Source organism: Oncorhynchus clarkii, chromosome 1, assembly GCF_045791955.1.
Source record: "Oncorhynchus clarkii lewisi isolate Uvic-CL-2024 chromosome 1, UVic_Ocla_1.0, whole genome shotgun sequence".
Taxonomy (NCBI): domain Eukaryota; kingdom Metazoa; phylum Chordata; class Actinopteri; order Salmoniformes; family Salmonidae; genus Oncorhynchus; species Oncorhynchus clarkii.
The window spans coordinates 90,799,739-90,818,536 of NC_092147.1; the positions used below are offsets into that span (position 1 = coordinate 90,799,739).

The 18,798-nt window shown below is 47.0% G+C and overlaps 1 protein-coding gene across 1 annotated transcript in view; it reads left to right on the forward strand.

Annotated features, from left to right (window-relative positions):
* Positions 1-18,798, forward strand: part of LOC139413868 (probable JmjC domain-containing histone demethylation protein 2C) — a 236,858-nt gene that overhangs the window by 656 nt on the left and 217,404 nt on the right. The gene's annotated exons all lie outside the window — the stretch shown is intronic.

The window sequence follows — 18,798 nt, forward strand, 5'->3', positions numbered from 1 at the left end:
ATTTCTAACAGCAAATAAACCCGAGAGAGATGAGAGATAGCAGGGAGAGAAAACATGGAGAGATAACATGGAGAGAGAGCAGGGTGAGAGAGGGGTAAGCAAGCAGAGAGATAGCTGGGACCGGTTTCCCAAAATCATATTAAGGCTAAATTAATCGTCAGAACCATTGACCTGTGATTAAATGACCTAGCTAGCCAACGTTGAGTCGATCACAGCTCTAGCGACCCTTTCCTCGATTTCCACATCAAGGCTGAAATTCCATGACTTGTACAATAATTAGCTAGAACCTGAAGCGCATATTAACAACTGGCATGCCCACCAGTTGTAAAGAGGACAAACATGTTGAATGTGCGGGATAAATAGGTCAATAATTCCAGATTTGTCCTAAATCACAGGGCCCATGTAAAAACCCACTATTTGTTGTTTGTTGCCAGATTTCTAATGGTAAAGCAGTGTTGCTAATGTAGCCTACGTGAATACTGTCTGACAGGTAGCCAGATAAATGAATAGTTGCATTTAGTTTGGGCCCCTTTTTATCAGCCAGGAATGAACAGCTGAGTGAACACAAGGATTTAAGATTAGATCATCATGTCACACACAACTTGCCTTTGTACTAGTGTCAGTAGCTGGAATAGCAACACAATTACACTGTCTGGCTGTGTGTTGCTGGTTGAACGGAGGGAGGCCTGTCTGGCCGTGTGTTGCTGGTTGAACGGAGGGAGGCCTGTCTGGCCGTGTGTTGCTGGTTGAACCGGAGGCCTGTCTGGCCGTGTGTTGCTGGTTGAACGGAGGGAGGCCTGTCTGGCCGTGTGTTGCTGGTTGAACGGAGGGAGGCCTGTCTGGCCGTGTGTTGCTGGTTGAACGGAGGGAGGCCTGTCTGGCCGTGTGTTGCTGGTTGAACGGAGGGAGGCCTGTCTGGCCGTGTGTTGCTGGTTGAACTGTCTGGCTGTGTGTTGCTGGTTGAACTGTCTGGCCGTGTGTTGCTGGTTGAACGGAGGCCTGTCTGGCCGTGTGTTGCTGGTTGAACTGTCTGGCCGTGTGTTGCTGGTTGAACGGAGGCCTGTCTGGCCGTGTGTTGCTGGTTGAACTGTCTGGCCGTGTGTTGCTGGTTGAACTGTCTGGCCGTGTGTTGCTGGTTGAATAGAGGCCTGTCTGCCTGTGTTGCTGAGTGGGGAATCTGTAAACGTGTAGCTAACAATAGCGTCAAAAAGTGTTTGTGTGTGTGGAGGGAGAATAGTACAGTATGTTTTGAGGAGTAGGATCTGAACAAGAACACCTTGGCTACACTCATTCATTCTTATCACTGTTAAAACCAGACTGCATGTAGGCCAGCTAGTTGTTTCAATGACTTCTGTTTCAGAGAAAATACACCAATCATTTTACTATGACAGTAACGGTAGTTGAAATGAACATGTTATTTTGTTGCCCTAGGAGACAGAATGTAACATGAGACTGGTGGTGGTCAGCAGCACCCCTCCCCCACCGGTACCACAACATAAGGCAGCCATGTCTGTGCTCTATGACAGTAACGGTAGTTGAAATGAACATGTTATTTTGTTGCCCTAGGAGACAGAATGTAACATGAGACTGGTGGTGGTCAGCAGCACCCCTCCCCCACCGGTACCACAACATAAGGCAGCCATGTCTGTGCTCTATGACAGTAACGGTAGTTGAAATGAACATGTTATTTTGTTGCCCTAGGAGACAGAATGTAACATGAGACTGGTGGTGGTCAGCAGCACCCCTCCCCCACCGGTACCACAACATAAGGCAGCCATGTCTGTGCTCTATGACAGTAGGCTCTCTCTGGTTTCCAGATTGCAAAGCCAGGGTTCGGGCCCCTGTCAGCAGGCCAAGCCGCCGGGGTTCGGGCCCCTGTCAGCAGGCCAAGCCGCCGGGGTTCGGGCCCCTGTCAGCAGGCCAAGCCGCCGGGGTTCGGGCCCCTGTCAGGAGGCCAAGCCGCCGGGGTTCGGGCCCCTGTCAGGAGGCCAGGCCGGGTTTCGTCTAGGCTAGCACTACATCTCCACAGCAGCTGATTACCAGACACTGCCTTTCCAGCGTAGGTCTGATAGTTCTCCTAGATTAAATCCCCAACTTTCAAAATAGGATAGGTCATGTCAATAACATTTATTGTTAATATAGTGTTGGGGATAATATGTTGACATGATTCCTACTAGTGCCAGTACAGCCCTGGTAATCCATAATTACCGCTCTGTCCCTCTCCCTGTTGTTTCACACAGTTGAAGGACACTAACAAAGCATTGTATAACATCAAGATGTCTTCCACAATAGAGGATCTTCAAACGTCTGCCTGGCCCCACCCTCTGCAGTGAAGAGTTTCATTACTGGAACACTGGGAAGGAATTGATTGTTTGGATTAACAGTAACTCTGTAAATCCATAAATACCTTTTTTTCAACACGTCCTCCTTAAAGAACCTGTTTAGTTACCTTGGTAGGCTGTAGGCCAGGTGGTCTCAGTAACCTGGAGTGGGACCCACTTCCTGTTTCCAGTCAGATACATGTTGGAATCATTGGGTCCTGTTGAGTTGGCCAGGAGATGGAAATATGTCTGTCGTAGGACTATACAGCGTTATTTACACCACTACTGATTGTTTCAGACGTCTAGTGGTTAGAGTGGAGGGCCGGCGGGTAGCCTAGTGGTTAGAGTGGAGGGGCGACAGGGTGGCCTAGTGGGTGGAGCGGAGGGACGGCAGGTAGCCTAGTGGTTGGAGTGGAGGGACGGCAGGTAGCCTAGTGGGTGGAGCGGAGGGACGGCAGGTAGCCTAGTGGGTGGAGCGGAGGGGCGGCAGGTAGCCTAGTGGTTAGAGTGTATGGGCGACAGGGTGGCCTAGTGGGTGGAGCGGAGGGACGGCAGGTAGACTAGTGGTTAGAGTGGAGGGACGGCAGGTAGCCTAGTGGTTAGAGTGGAGGGATGGCAGGTAGCCTAGTGGGTGGAGCGGAGGGACGGCAGGTAGCCTAGTGGTTGGAGCGGAGGGACGGCAGGTAGACTAGTGGTTAGAGCGGAGGGACGGCAGGTAGACTAGTGGTTAGAGCGGAGGGACGGCAGGTAGCCTAGTGGTTGGAGCGGAGGGACGGCAGGTAGCCTAGTGGGTGGAGCGGAGGGGCGGCAGGTAGCCTAGTGGGTGGAGCGGAGGGGCGGCAGGTAGCCTAGTGGGTGGAGCGGAGGGGCGGCAGGTAGCCTAGTGGGTGGAGCGGAGGGGCGGCAGGGCTGCCTAGTGGGTGGAGCGGAGGGGCGGCAGGGCTGCCTAGTGGGTGGAGCGGAGGGGCGGCAGGGCTGCCTAGTGGGTGGAGCGGAGGGGCGGCAGGGCTGCCTAGTGGGTGGAGCGGAGGGGCGGCAGGGCTGCCTAGTGGGTGGAGCGGAGGGGCGGCAGGGCTGCCTAGTGGGTGGAACGGAGGGGCGGCAGGGCTGCCTAGTGGGTGGAGCGGAGGGGCGGCAGGGCTGCCTAGTGGGTGGAGCGGAGGGGCGGCAGGGCTGCCTAGTGGGTGGAGCGGAGGGGCGGCAGGGCTGCCTAGTGGGTGGAGCGGAGGGGCGGCAGGGCTGCCTAGTGGGTGGAGCGGAGGGGCGGCAGGGCTGCCTAGTGGGTGGAGCGGAGGGGCGGCAGGGCTGCCTAGTGGGTGGAGCGGAGGGGCGGCAGGGCTGCCTAGTGGGTGGAGCGGAGGGGCGGCAGGGCTGCCTAGTGGGTGGAGCGGAGGGGCGGCAGGGCTGCCTAGTGGGTGGAGCGGAGGGGCGGCAGGGCTGCCTAGTGGGTGGAGCGTTGGGCCGGCAGGGCTGCCTAGTGGGTGGAGCGTTGGGCCAGTAACCGGCAGGGCTGCCTAGTGGGTGGAGCGTTGGGCCAGTAACCGGCAGGGCTGCCTAGTGGGTGGAGCGTTGGGCCAGTAACCGGCAGGGCTGCCTAGTGGTTGGAGCATTGGGCCAGTAACCGGCAGGTAGCCTAGGGGTTGGAGCGTTGGGCCAGTAACCATCAGGTAGCCTAGTGGTTAGAGCGTTGGGCCAGTAACCAGTAGGTAGCCTAGTGGTTAGAGCGTTGGGCTAGTAACTGAAAAGTTGCATGATCAAATCCCAGCACTGACAAGGTAAAAATCTGTTGTTCTGCCCCTGAACAAGACAGTTAACCCACTGTTTCCCGGTAGGTCGTCATTGTAAATAAGAATTTGTTCTTAACAGACTTGCCTAGTTAAATAAAGGTAAAATAAAAAATAGTATTGGTTTCTAGAATGTAATAATCTTCTGTTCTAAATGTTTTTGATTCTCGTTGCTTTTGTCTTATTTATTGTTGGTACAGTGACACACAGTATTAATTGACATAATGGTAACAACAAACTGCCCGAGAACATGGTACTTTCCTGAAAGTATATAACTCTGCCTGCTGATTGGCCTCGTTTATTCTGTAGCAGTGTGAGTCACTGGCTTGGTACTTTGATATTTCAGACAGCAGAGCTCTCATTAGGAGTGGAGAGAGAGAGAGAGAGAGACTCTCTTTCACCAATGGCTGGACTGTATCCCGTAGCAACAGCGGCGTAGCCATGTGAATGACGGGTTCTCTGAGTTCACCAGCTCTAGTTAGCTCCACGTTGCTTAACATTCTCCTGCTCCACATCAGGACACGATCAGATTCAGATCCTGTTTAACACGGTCTGTTCTGCCCTCGTAGACATGGTAACCTAATGAGAAGGACAAGGCCGGTGTTGGATGTAGCGTATTTATGGTACGTTTTACCGTATAGGCTCGCCTACATGTCATGTATCATCTGTGTCTGTTGACTGATATAAAGGATTGCTACGTCATGTAGGCCCAACCTTCATCATTTACACTTCTGTTTTTCACACTATTTCACTCCTTTTCCCCAGGGAATACATACTTATCACCATGTGGTCTTTATGCCCAGTTAGTAGGCTAGGTTTTCCTCTGTTCTGAGACGGCCCAGTCCTTCCAACCCATCTCTGTACTGACCCAGTTCTCTGAGACGGCCCAGTCCTTCCAACCCATCTCTGTACTGACCCAGTTCTCTGAGACGGCCCAGTCCTTCCAACCCATCTCTGTACTGACCCTATTCTCTGAGACGGCCCAGACCTTCCAACCCATCTCTGTACTGACCCTGTTCTCTGAGACGGCCCAGACCTTCCAACCCATCTCTGTACTGACCCTGTTCTCTGAGACGGCCCAGACCTTCCAACCCATCTCTGTACTGACCCTGTTCTCTGAGACGGCCCAGACCTTCCAACCCATCTCTGTACTGACCCAGTTCTCTGAGACGGCCCAGTCTCCCCAGACCTTCCAACCCATCTCTGTACTGACCCAGTTCTCTGAGACGGCCCAGTCTCCCCAGACCTTCCAACCCATCTCTGTACTGACCCAGTTCTCTGAGACGGCCCAGACCTTCCAACCCATCTCTGTACTGACCCAGTTCTCTGAGACGGCCCAGACCTTCCAACCCATCTCTGTTCTGACCCAGTTCTCTCTGCTCTTGTTGAATATATCCAGATGTCTTTGTTTTAGACCCAACTGTATGTTAGTTTTTCAGGACATACTTTCCCAAATCAAATAAACTGAATGTTATTCTAAGGTCTCCACTCCAAATGTTTTGGCAGTTGATATTAAAACATGGTGGTGTTTGAGCCGCTGATATTAAAACATGGTGGTGTTTGAGCCCCTGATATTAAAACAGGGTGGTGTTTGAGCCCCTGATATTAAAACAGGGTGGTGTTTGAGCCCCTGATATTAAAACAGGGTGGTGTTTGAGCCCCTGATATTAAAACAGGGTGGTGTTTGAGCCGTTGTCTCAGAGCGCAGAGTGCGTATTGGAGGAGTCCGCTGGAATGCCTCAGTCATTAAACCAACCAGGACCTAAACAAGTTTACTCTTGTTACTTCATGTTAGGTACTTGGCCTTGTTTTCATAGTAAATCCAGCCCATCCTTCTGCATGACCAATATCATATTGTTCTGTAATATTATCTAGCTGTAGCTGCACTGAAAATCATTTCCACTTCCTGTTTTATTGCTCCCACTTGTATTGCTCAGTCTGTCCGTTTGGAAATACGAGCCAGTCTGAGGATCCATCAAACCATGTTGTTGTTAATGTCCTGCCTCTGTCCTGAACGCTGCTTCCCTTCCTGGCGTTAGCATCGTGTCTCCCCCCAATGGATCCCTGTTCTCTATGTAGTGGACTGCTGTAGACCAGGGCCCATGGGCCAGTGGACTGCTGTAGACCAGGGCCCATGGGCTAGTGGACTGCTGTAGACCAGGGCCCATGGGCTAGTGGACTGCTGTAGACCAGGGCCCATGGGCTAGTGGACTGCTGTAGACCAGGGCCCATGGGCCAGTGGACTGCTGTAGACCAGGGCCCATGGGCCAGTGGACTGCTGTAGACCAGGGCCCATGGGCCAGTGGACTGCTGTAGACCAGGGCCCATGGGCCAGTGGACTGCTGTAGACCAGGGCCCATGGGCCAGTGGACTGCTGTAGACCAGGGCCCATGGGCCAGTGGACTGCTGTAGACCAGGGCCCATGGGCCAGTGGACTGCTGTAGACCAGGCCCCATGGGCCAGTGGACTGCTGTAGACCATGGGCCAGTGGACTGCTGTAGACCAGGCCCCATGGGCTAGTGGACTGCTGTAGACCAGGCCCCATGGGCTAGTGGACTGCTGTAGACCAGGCCCCATGGGCTAGTGGACTGCTGTAGACCAGGCCCCATGGGCTAGTGGACTGCTGTAGACCAGGGCCCCATGGGCTAGTGGACTGCTGTAGACCAGGGCCCATGGGCCAGTGGACTGCTGTAGACCAGGGCCCATGGGCCAGTGGACTGCTGTAGACCAGGGCCCATGGGCCAGTGGACTGCTGTAGACCAGGGCCCATGGGCCAGTGGACTGCTGTAGACCAGGGCCCATGGGCCAGTGGACTGCTGTAGACCATGGGCCAGTGGACTGCTGTAGACCATGGGCCAGTGGACTGCTGTAGACCAGGCCCCATGGGCTAGTGGACTGCTGTAGACCAGGCCCCATGGGCTAGTGGACTGCTGTAGACCAGGCCCCATGGGCTAGTGGACTGCTGTAGACCAGGCCCCATGGGCTAGTGGACTGCTGTAGACCAGGCCCCATGGGCTAGTGGACTGCTGTAGACCAGGCCCCATGGGCTAGTGGACTGCTGTAGACCAGGCCCCATGGGCCAGTGGACTGCTGTAGACCAGGGCCCATGGGCCAGTGGACTGCTGTAGACCAGGGCCCATGGGCCAGTGGACTGCTGTAGACCAGGCCCCATGGGCCAGTGGACTGCTGTAGACCATGGGCCAGTGGACTGCTGTAGACCAGGCCCCATGGGCTAGTGGACTGCTGTAGACCAGGCCCCATGGGCTAGTGGACTGCTGTAGACCAGGGCCCATGGGCTAGTGGACTGCTGTAGACCAGGCCCCATGGGCTAGTGGACTGCTGTAGACCAGGCCCCATGGGCTAGTGGACTGCTGTAGACCAGGCCCCATGGGCTAGTGGACTGCTGTAGACCAGGCCCCATGGGCTAGTGGACTGCTGTAGACCAGGCCCCATGGGCTAGTGGACTGCTGTAGACCAGGGCCCATGGGCCAGTGGACTGCTGTAGACCAGGGCCCATGGGCCAGTGGACTGCTGTAGACCAGGCCCCATGGGCCAGTGGACTGCTGTAGACCAGGCCCCATGGGCCAGTGGACTGCTGTAGACCATGGGCCAGTGGACTGCTGTAGACCAGGCCCCATGGGCTAGTGGACTGCTGTAGACCAGGCCCCATGGGCTAGTGGACTGCTGTAGACCAGGGCCCGTGGACTGCTGTAGACCAGGGCCCGTGGGCTGCTGTAGACCAGGGCCCGTGGGCTAATGGGGGGGGGGGGGGCTGGGAGGTGTAACTGGGAGGTGTAACTGGTTTCTACCTGGGCTGGGTATTACTAATATCACGGTACTTAGGTGCTGATATGATATTCACTGAGACGGGGACATTTTCTATGCTGTGATTTGACATGTTATAGAGAAGCACACAGGGACATTTTCTATGCTGTGATTTGACATGTTATAGAGAAGCACACAGGGACATTTTCTATGCTGTGATTTGACATGTTATAGAGAAGCACACAGGGACATTTTCTATGCTGTGATTTGACATGTTATAGAGAAGCACACAGGGACATTTTCTATGCTGTGATTTGACATGTTATAGAGAAGCACACAGGGACATTTTCTATGCTGTGATTTGACATGTTATAGAGAAGCACACAGGGACATTTTCTGTGCTGTGATTTGACATGTTATAGAGAAGCACACAGGGACATTTTCTGTGCTGTGATTTGACATGTTATAGAGAAGCACACAGGGACATTTTCTATGCTGTGATTTGACATGTTATAGAGAAGCACACAGGGACATTTTCTATGCTGTGATTTGACATGTTATAGAGAAGCACACAGGGACATTTTCTATGCTGTGATTTGACATGTTATAGAGAAGCACACAGGGACATTTTCTATGCTGTGATTTGACATGTTATAGAGAAGCACACAGGGACATTTTCTATGCTGTGATTTGACATGTTATAGAGAAGCACACAGGGACATTTTCTATGCTGTGATTTGACATGTTATAGAGAAGCACACAGGGACATTTTCTATGCTGTGATTTGACATGTTATAGAGAAGCACACAGGGACATTTTCTATGCTGTGATTTGACATGTTATAGAGAAGCACACAGGGACATTTTCTATGCTGTGATTTGACATGTTATAGAGAAGCACACAGGGACATTTTCTATGCTGTGATATGACATGTTATAGAGAAGCACACAGGGACATTTTCTATGCTGTGATTTGACATGTTATAGAGAAGCACACATGGACATTTTCTATGCTGTGATTTGACATGTTATAGAGAAGCACACAGGGACATTTTCTATGCTGTGATTTGACATGTTATAGAGAAGCACACAGGGACATTTTCTATGCTGTGATTTGACATGTTATAGAGAAGCACACAGGGACATTTTCTATGCTGTGATTTGACATGTTATAGAGAAGCACACAGGGACATTTTCTGTGCTGTGATTTGACATGTTATAGAGAAGCACACAGGGACATTTTCTGTGCTGTGATTTGACATGTTATAGAGAAGCACACAGGGACATTTTCTGTGCTGTGATTTGACATGTTATAGAGAAGCACACAGGGACATTTTCTGTGCTGTGATTTGACATGTTATAGAGAAGCACACAGGGACATTTTCTATGCTGTGATTTGACATGTTATAGAGAAGCACACAGGGACATTTTCTATGCTGTGATTTGACATGTTATAGAGAAGCACACAGGGACATTTTCTATGCTGTGATTTGACATGTTATAGAGAAGCACACAGGGACATTTTCTATGCTGTGATTTGACATGTTATAGAGAAGCACACAGGGACATTTTCTATGCTGTGATTTGACATGTTATAGAGAAGCACACAGGGACATTTTCTATGCTGTGATTTGACATGTTATAGAGAAGCACACAGGGACATTTTCTATGCTGTGATTTGACATGTTATAGAGAAGCACACATGGACATTTTCTATGCTGTGATTTGACATGTTATAGAGAAGCACACAGGGACATTTTCTATGCTGTGATTTGACATGTTATAGAGAAGCACACAGGGACATTTTCTATGCTGTGATTTGACATGTTATAGAGAAGCACACAGGGACATTTTCTATGCTGTGATTTGACATGTTATAGAGAAGCACACAGGGACATTTTCTATGCTGTGATTTGACATGTTATAGAGAAGCACACAGGGACATTTTCTATGCTGTGATTTGACATGTTATAGAGAAGCACACAGGGACATTTTCTATGCTGTGATTTGACATGTTATAGAGAAGCACACAGGGACATTTTCTGTGCTGTGATTTGACATGTTATAGAGAAGCACACAGGGACATTTTCTATGCTGTGATTTGACATGTTATAGAGAAGCACACAGGGACATTTTCTGTGCTGTGATTTGACATGTTATAGAGAAGCACACAGGGACATTTTCTGTGATTTGACATGTTATAGAGAAGCACACAGGGACATTTTCTATGCTGTGATTTGACATGTTATAGAGAAGCACACAGGGACATTTTCTATGCTGTGATTTGACATGTTATAGAGAAGCACACATGGACATTTTCTATGCTGTGATTTGACATGTTATAGAGAAGCACACATGGACATTTTCTGTGCTGTGATTTGACATGTTATAGAGAAGCACACAGGGACATTTTCTGTGCTGTGATTTGACATGTTATAGAGAAGCACACAGGGACATTTTCTATGCTGTGATTTGACATGTTATAGAGAAGCACACAGGGACATTTTCTATGCTGTGATTTGACATGTTATAGAGAAGCACACAGGGACATTTTCTATGCTGTGATTTGACATGTTATAGAGAAGCACACAGGGACATTTTCTATGCTGTGATTTGACATGTTATAGAGAAGCACACAGGGACATTTTCTATGCTGTGATTTGACATGTTATAGAGAAGCACACAGGGACATTTTCTATGCTGTGATTTGACATGTTATAGAGAAGCACACAGGGACATTTTCTATGCTGTGATTTGACATGTTATAGAGAAGCACACAGGGACATTTTCTATGCTGTGATTTGACATGTTATAGAGAAGCACACAGGGACATTTTCTATGCTGTGATTTGACATGTTATAGAGAAGCACACAGGGACATTTTCTATGCTGTGATTTGACATGTTATAGAGAAGCACACAGGGACATTTTCTATGCTGTGTGATTTGACATTTTCATGATTTGACATGTTATAGAGAAGCACACAGGGACATTTTCTATGCTGTGATTTGACATGTTATAGAGAAGCACACAGGGACATTTTCTATGCTGTGATTTGACATGTTATAGAGAAGCACACAGGGACATTTTCTATGCTGTGATTTGACATGTTATAGAGAAGCACACAGGGACATTTTCTATGCTGTGATTTGACATGTTATAGAGAAGCACACAGGGACATTTTCTATGCTGTGATTTGACATGTTATAGAGAAGCACACAGGGACATTTTCTGTGCTGTGATTTGACATGTTATAGAGAAGCACACAGGGACATTTTCTATGCTGTGATTTGACATGTTATAGAGAAGCACACAGGGACATTTTCTGTGCTGTGATTTGACATGTTATAGAGAAGCACACAGGGACATTTTCTGTGATTTGACATGTTATAGAGAAGCACACAGGGACATTTTCTATGCTGTGATTTGACATGTTATAGAGAAGCACACATGGACATTTTCTATGCTGTGATTTGACATGTTATAGAGAAGCACACATGGACATTTTCTGTGCTGTGATTTGACATGTTATAGAGAAGCACACAGGGACATTTTCTATGCTGTGATTTGACATGTTATAGAGAAGCACACAGGGACATTTTCTATGCTGTGATTTGACATGTTATAGAGAAGCACACAGGGACATTTTCTATGCTGTGATTTGACATGTTATAGAGAAGCACACAGGGACATTTTCTATGCTGTGATTTGACATGTTATAGAGAAGCACACAGGGACATTTTCTATGCTGTGATTTGACATGTTATAGAGAAGCACACATGGACATTTTCTGTGCTGTGATTTGACATGTTATAGAGAAGCACACAGGGACATTTTCTGTGCTGTGATTTGACATGTTATAGAGAAGCACACAGGGACATTTTCTATGCTGTGATTTGACATGTTATAGAGAAGCACACATGGACATTTTCTGTGCTGTGATTTGACATGTTATAGAGAAGCACACAGGGACATTTTCTATGCTGTGATTTGACATGTTATAGAGAAGCACACAGGGACATTTTCTATGCTGTGATTTGACATGTTATAGAGAAGCACACAGGGACATTTTCTATGCTGTGATTTGACATGTTATAGAGAAGCACACAGGGACATTTTCTATGCTGTGATTTTACATGTTATAGAGAAGCACACAGGGACATTTTCTATGCTGTGATTTGACATGTTATAGAGAAGCACACAGGAATCCATACATCCAGTAGTGGGTCTAGCAGTCTGTTTCCGATGGCTTGGTTTCTGTTTTTTAACAATGACCGAGACAGATTATGGTAGTAATATGATTTACTACAGGTCTGACACATCCAAACCCTTTGAATGACAAAGTACCTGTTTCTACTTGCAGGAAGTTATCTTCAGCTGGAAGACAACCCGGTGAACCTACTGGGGTTTGGTCTGACACACTGGGTCGTATCTGGAGCGCTGTCTAGATATTCAGTTAGGGGATTAGTTGGGGGTTGCCCAGCCTCTGCTGTGTGGCATCCTATATAGTTTGCTGTGGATTAACAATTGATGCGTTTAGTACAAAGTACTTGTTGACATTGCGTCAGTCATTGTGCAGTAGATTGTAGGCCAGTAGATTCAGCAAGGTTGTGTTCTTAAATGAGTCAAATCAAATCAAATCAAGATACAGTAGATGGTATAGAGTACAGTATATACATATGAGATGAGTATGTAAACAAAGGTTGTGTTCTTAAAGGAGTCCTAGCACTTTATTTCACATCATACCTGTAGTAAAATGTACTAATCTAAAAGTAAAGAATAAGAGTAACAATAAGGAGGCTATATACAGGGAGTACCATTACTGAGTCAATGTGTGGGGTACCGGTTAGTGGAGGTAATATATACAGGGAGTACCATTACTGAGTCAATGTGTGGGGTACAGGTTAGTGGAGGTAATATATACAGGGGGTACCATTACTGAGTCAATGTGTGGGGTACAGGTTAGTGGATGTCATTGAGGTAATATATACACAAGGGGTACCGGTACTGAAGACACACTGCCCCTGTCAATATGGACGACACACTGCCCCTGTCAATATGGACGACACACTGCCCCTGTCAATACTGGCCCAACTGTTCTGGGGAACTATGGGAAGTTTCATAATGTGACTGGCCCAACTGTTCTGGGGAACTATGGGAAGTTTCATAATGTGTCTGGCCCAACTGTTCTGGGGAACTATGGGAAGCTTCATAATGTAACATAATGTGACTGGCCCAACTGTTCTGGGGAACTATGGGAAGCTTCATAATGTGACTGGCCCAACTGTTCTGGGGAACTATGGGAAGCTTCATAATGTGACTGGCCCAACTGTTCTGGGGAACTATGGGAAGCTTCATAATGTGACTGGCCCAACTGTTCTGGGGAACTACGGGAAGCTTCATAATGTGACTGGCCCAACTGTTCTGGGGAACTATGGGAAGCTTCATAATGTGACTGGCCCAACTGTTCTGGGGAACTGTGGGAAGCTTCATAATGTGACTGGCCCAACTGTTCTGGGGAACTATGGGAAGCTTCATAATGTGACTGGCCCAACTGTTCTGGGGAACTACGGGAAGCTTCATAATGTGACTGGCCCAACTGTTCTGGGGAACTACGGGAAGCTTCATAATGTGACTGGCCCAACTGTTCTGGGGAACTACGGGAAGCTTCATAATGTAACATAATGTGACTGGCCCAACTGTTCTGGGGAACTACGGGAAGCTTCATAATGTGACTGGCCCAACTGTTCTGGGGAACTACGGGAAGCTTCATAATGTGACTGGCCCAACTGTTCTGGGGAACTACGGGAAGCTTCATAATGTAACATAATGTGACTGGCCCAACTGTTCTGGGGAACTACGGGAAGCTTCATAATGTGACCCAACTGTTCTGGGGAACTACGGGAAGCTTCATAATGTGTCTGGTGAAATGAAGGATCTACTTTATCTCCTAACGTATTACACTAGTTGAGTGCAGGTATTTCCTTAAAGCAGCTACAGAAATGTAATAGTTTTGATGTAATGTTTAATCCTGCAGCTATTTCCAGATAGCCCAGTATATGGTGTGTGTTCTGAATGCAGCCCTAGCCTACTTTTTAAAGTTCACACACACAGATCATTAAAGTGTATTGTATTTTGTCTCTGTCGTCATGTTTGTTACTGTGGCGTCCTGAAGGTTATCTAGCCTGAAGGACCTCGACTAGACATCTGGAACACCAAGTGGCCCTTTACATTCAGGGCTCAAGGTTTGTTTCTCTGGTGTGAACCAGAATGATTTGTTTGGAGCTCTGGAACGCTGGCGGTGTTCTATGGGTTCCGTTGATGGGTTCCAGACAGTGGAGGGGAAACTTGATCCGTTAACAGATGTTTGAGCCTGAGCCAAGGAGCTGCAGTGTGATCTGTAACCCAGAAACGGCCAGCTTTCTCCTTGTTGTTTCCGATCACTCACCGAGGAGAGTCTTCATTTGAGACAGAATCCTTATCCTCCTGAGTGAGTTAAAACATTTATCTGGGTCTTGATATGTTATCATTGACTATTCAAATGAGCATAGGGCTTAATCATTTTGTAACAGAGGGGTGGGACACTATAAAAGAAACACATCCCAGATATTATCTTGTAAATATCCCTGCACAACGGGGATTGCCCGACAATGTACTGCCTGCAATTTATGGTGTGTGTGTCTGGTGGAGATGCCCGCCTCGCGTCTCGAGGGAGATGGGATGCTTCTGGTCTCCATTTGAAGGATGTAGCCAACACAGCACGTGATTTAAAGGCTTGTTTCAGCTGGGAAAAAGAAAACGAGGACATGGCTGAATATGGGTCTTATTGTTTCAACACAGCAAAAGATATGGGTCTGTTATTGTTTCAAAACATTGAAAGATAAGGGCCTGTTATTGTTTCAACACAGTGAAAGATACGGGTCTGTTATTGTTTCAACACAGTGAAAGATAAGGGTCTGTTATTGTTTCAACACAGTGAAAGATATGGGTCTGTTATTGTTTCAACACAGTGAAAGATAAGGGTCTGTTATTGTTTCAACACAGTGAAAGATATGGGTCTGTTATTGTTTCAACACAGTGAAAGATAAGGGTCTGTTATTGTTTCAACACAGTGAAAGATATGGGTCTGTTATTGTTTCAACACAGTGAAAGATAAGGGTCTGTTATTGTTTCAACACAGTGAAAGATATGGGTCTGTTATTGTTTCAACACAGTGAAAGATAAGGGTCTGTTATTGTTTCAACACAGTGAAAGATAAGGGTCTGTTATTGTTTCAACACAGTGAAAGATAAGGGTCTGTTATTGTTTCAACACAGTGAAAGATAAGGGTCTGTTATTGTTTCAACACAGTGAAAGATATGGGTCTGTTATTGTTTCAACACAGTGAAAGATATGGGTCTGTTATTGTTTCAACACAGTGAAAGATAAGGGTCTGTTATTGTTTCAACACAGTGAAAGATAAGGGCCTGTTATTGTTTCAACACAGTAAAAGATATCTCTGAAATAATAAACCATTAATTATCACAATTGTAAAAGCTGTAGAACCAGATCTATAGAAGCATAATGAAAGCTGTAGGCCCAGATCTATAGAAGCACAATGAAAGATATAGGCCCAGATCTATAGAAGCACAAATGAAAGATATAGGCCCAGATCTATAGAAGCACAAATGAAAGATATAGGCCCAGATCTATAGAAGCACAAATGAAAGATATAGGCCCAGATCTATAGAAGCACAGCCCAGATCTATAGAAGCACAAATGAAAGATATAGGCCCCCACAATGAAAGATATAGGCCCACATTTCTCAGAGACCAGGGGAAGTGTTGAATGTTCTGATTTCTCAGAGACCAGGGGAAGTGTTGAATGTTCTGATTTCTCAGAGACCAGGGGAAGTGTTGAATGTTCTGATTTCTCAGAGACCAGGGGAATCGTTGAGTGTTCTGATTTCTCAGAGACCAGGGGAAGTGTTGAGAGAGAGAATGTTCTGATTTCTTCTTTTGCATATTGGCCTTTGCATGGCTACTTGGCTAGCTTATTGGTTAACATGAAAGAGGTTTACAGTTTAGTGACCTCTGAATGATTTCCTGTGCTCACTGACTCACTGTGACATTGTTTTACAGACCATGTGTTGATCAACAGAATAGATATGGTAAGGTTGGATCTGTCCTACAGTCATATGGTAATATGATGTAATGTTTAGCTTCATAGTTACACACGGCTGTTTATTCAGCTTCATCCCAGCTTCATAGCTACACACGGCTGTTTATTCAGCTTCATCCCAGCTTCATAGCTACACACGGCTGTTTATTCAGCTTCACGTGGCTACAACCCAGCTTCATAGTTACACACGGCTGTTTATTCAGCTTCACGTGGCTACATTACACACGGCTGTTTATTCAGCTTCACGTGGCTACAACCCAGCTTCATAGTTACACACGGCTGTTTATTCAGCTTCACGTGGCTTCATCCCAGCTTCATAGTTACACACGGCTGTTTATTCAGCTTCACGTGGCTACATCCCAGCTTCATAGCTACACACGGCTGTTTATTCAGCTTCACGTGGCTACAACCCAGCTTCATAGTTACACACGGCTGTTTATTCAGCTTCATAGCTACACACGGCTGTTTATTCAGCTTCACGTGGCTACAACCCAGCTTCATAGTTACACACGGCTGTTTATTCAGCTTCACGTGGCTTCATCCCAGCTTCATAGTTACACACTGCTGTTTATTCAGCTTCACGTGGCTACATCCCAGCTTCATAGTTACACACGACTGTTTATTCAGCTTCACGTGGCTTCATCCCAGCTTCATAGTTACACACTGCTGTTTATTCAGCTTCACGTGGCTTCATCCCAGCTTCATAGTTACACACTGCTGTTTATTCAGCTTCACGTGGCTTCATCCCAGCTTCATAGTTACACACAACTGTTTATTCAGCTTCACGTGGCTACATCCCAGCTTCATAGTTACACACGACTGTTTATTCAGCTTCACGTGGCTACATCCCAGCTTCATAGTTACACACGGCTGTTTATTCAGCTTCACGTGGCTACATCCCAGCTTCATAGTTACACACGGCTGTTTATTCAGCTTCACGTGGCTACATTACACACGGCTGTTTATTCAGCTTCACGTGGCTACATCCTAACTTCATAGTTACACACGGCTGTTTATTCAACTTCACGTGGCTACATCCCAGCTTCATAGTTACACACGGCTGTTTATTCAGCTTCACGTGGCTACATCCCAGCTTCATAGTTACACACGGCTGTTTATTCAGCTTCACGTGGCTACATCCCAGCTTCATAGTTACACACGGCTGTTTATTCAGCTTCACGTGGCTACATCCCAGCTTCATAGTTACACACGGCTGTTTATTCAGCTTCATCCCAGCTTCATAGTTACACACTGCTGTATATTCAGCTTCACGTGGCTTCATCCCAGCTTCAGTGAAGGCGGAGGTTCCCTCCTGCTTTTACACCACACTTCATCTGCATCTAGTAGGATGATTGTTTGATTCCCTTGGTTGTTGTGCAAACAGACTTGGGTATGACATAGTTGGAGGCCTGGCAGGCAGCTGAGGCTGTGAGTTATCACGGGACAGACCGTGCCGCATGGCTAAGTGGATGTGTGTGGAGATCCCTGAAGGCTTAGTGGGAAGGAGAATAGAGGAGACCGCGCCGGATGGCTAAGTGGATGTGTGTGGAGATCTCTGAAGGCTTAGTGGGAAGGAGAATAGAGGAGACCGCGCCGGATGGCTAAATGGATGTGTATGGAGTAGAGGTCGACCGATTTATGATTTTTTTCAATGCGAATACCGATTTTATTGGAGGACCAAAAAAGACGATACCGATTTAATCAGCCAATATTTAAAAATGTTTTTTATTTATTTATTTGTAATTATGACAATTACAACAATACTGAATGAACACTTATTTTAACTTAATATAATACACAAATAAAATCAATTTAGTCTCAAATAAATAATGAAGCATGTTCAATTTGGTTTAAATAATGCAAACAAAGTGTTGGAGAGGAAAGTAAAAGTGCAATATGTGCTATGTAAGAAAGCTACCGTGTCAGTTCCTTGCTCAGAACATGAGAACCTATGAAAGCTGGTGGTTCCTTTTAACATGAGTCTTCAATATTCCTAGGTAAGAAGTTTTAGGTTGAAGTTATTATAGGACTATTTCCCTCTATACCATTTGTATTTCATTAACCTTTGACTATTGGATGTTCTTATAGGCACTTTAGTATTGCCAGTGTAACAGTATAGCTTCCGTCCCTCTCCTCGCTCCTCCCTGGGCTCGAACCAGCAACACAACAACAACAGCCACCCTCGAAGCAGCCTTACCCATGCAGAGCAAGGGGAACAACCACTACAAGGCTTAGAGCGAGTGACGTTTGAAACGCTATTAGCGCCCACTAACTAGCTAGCCATTTCACTTCGGTTACACCAGCCTCATCTCGGGAGTTGATAGGCTTGAAGTCATAAACAGTGCAATGCTTGATGCACAACGAGGAGCTGCTGGCAAAACGCACAAAAATGCTGTTTGAATGAATGTTTTCGCGCCTGCTTCTGCCTACCACCGCTCAGTCAGATACTTAGATGCTTGTATGCTCAGTCAGATTATATGCAACGCAGGACATCAACCATGTGTAGTTAACTAGTGATTATGATTGATTGTTTTTTATAAGATAAGTTTAATGCTAGCTAGCAACTTACCTTGGCTTACTGCATTTGCGTAACAGGCAGTCTCCTTGTGGAGAGCAACGAGAGAGAGAGAGAGGCAGGTCGTTATTGAGTTGGACTAGTTTTGTAACAGTAGTGTTTTATTGGAATTTCACCATTTTCACCCATATTAAGAGATACAACAACAGAGGCAAAGCAACAAGAAAAAACAGCACTCACTTACACATACCTGTG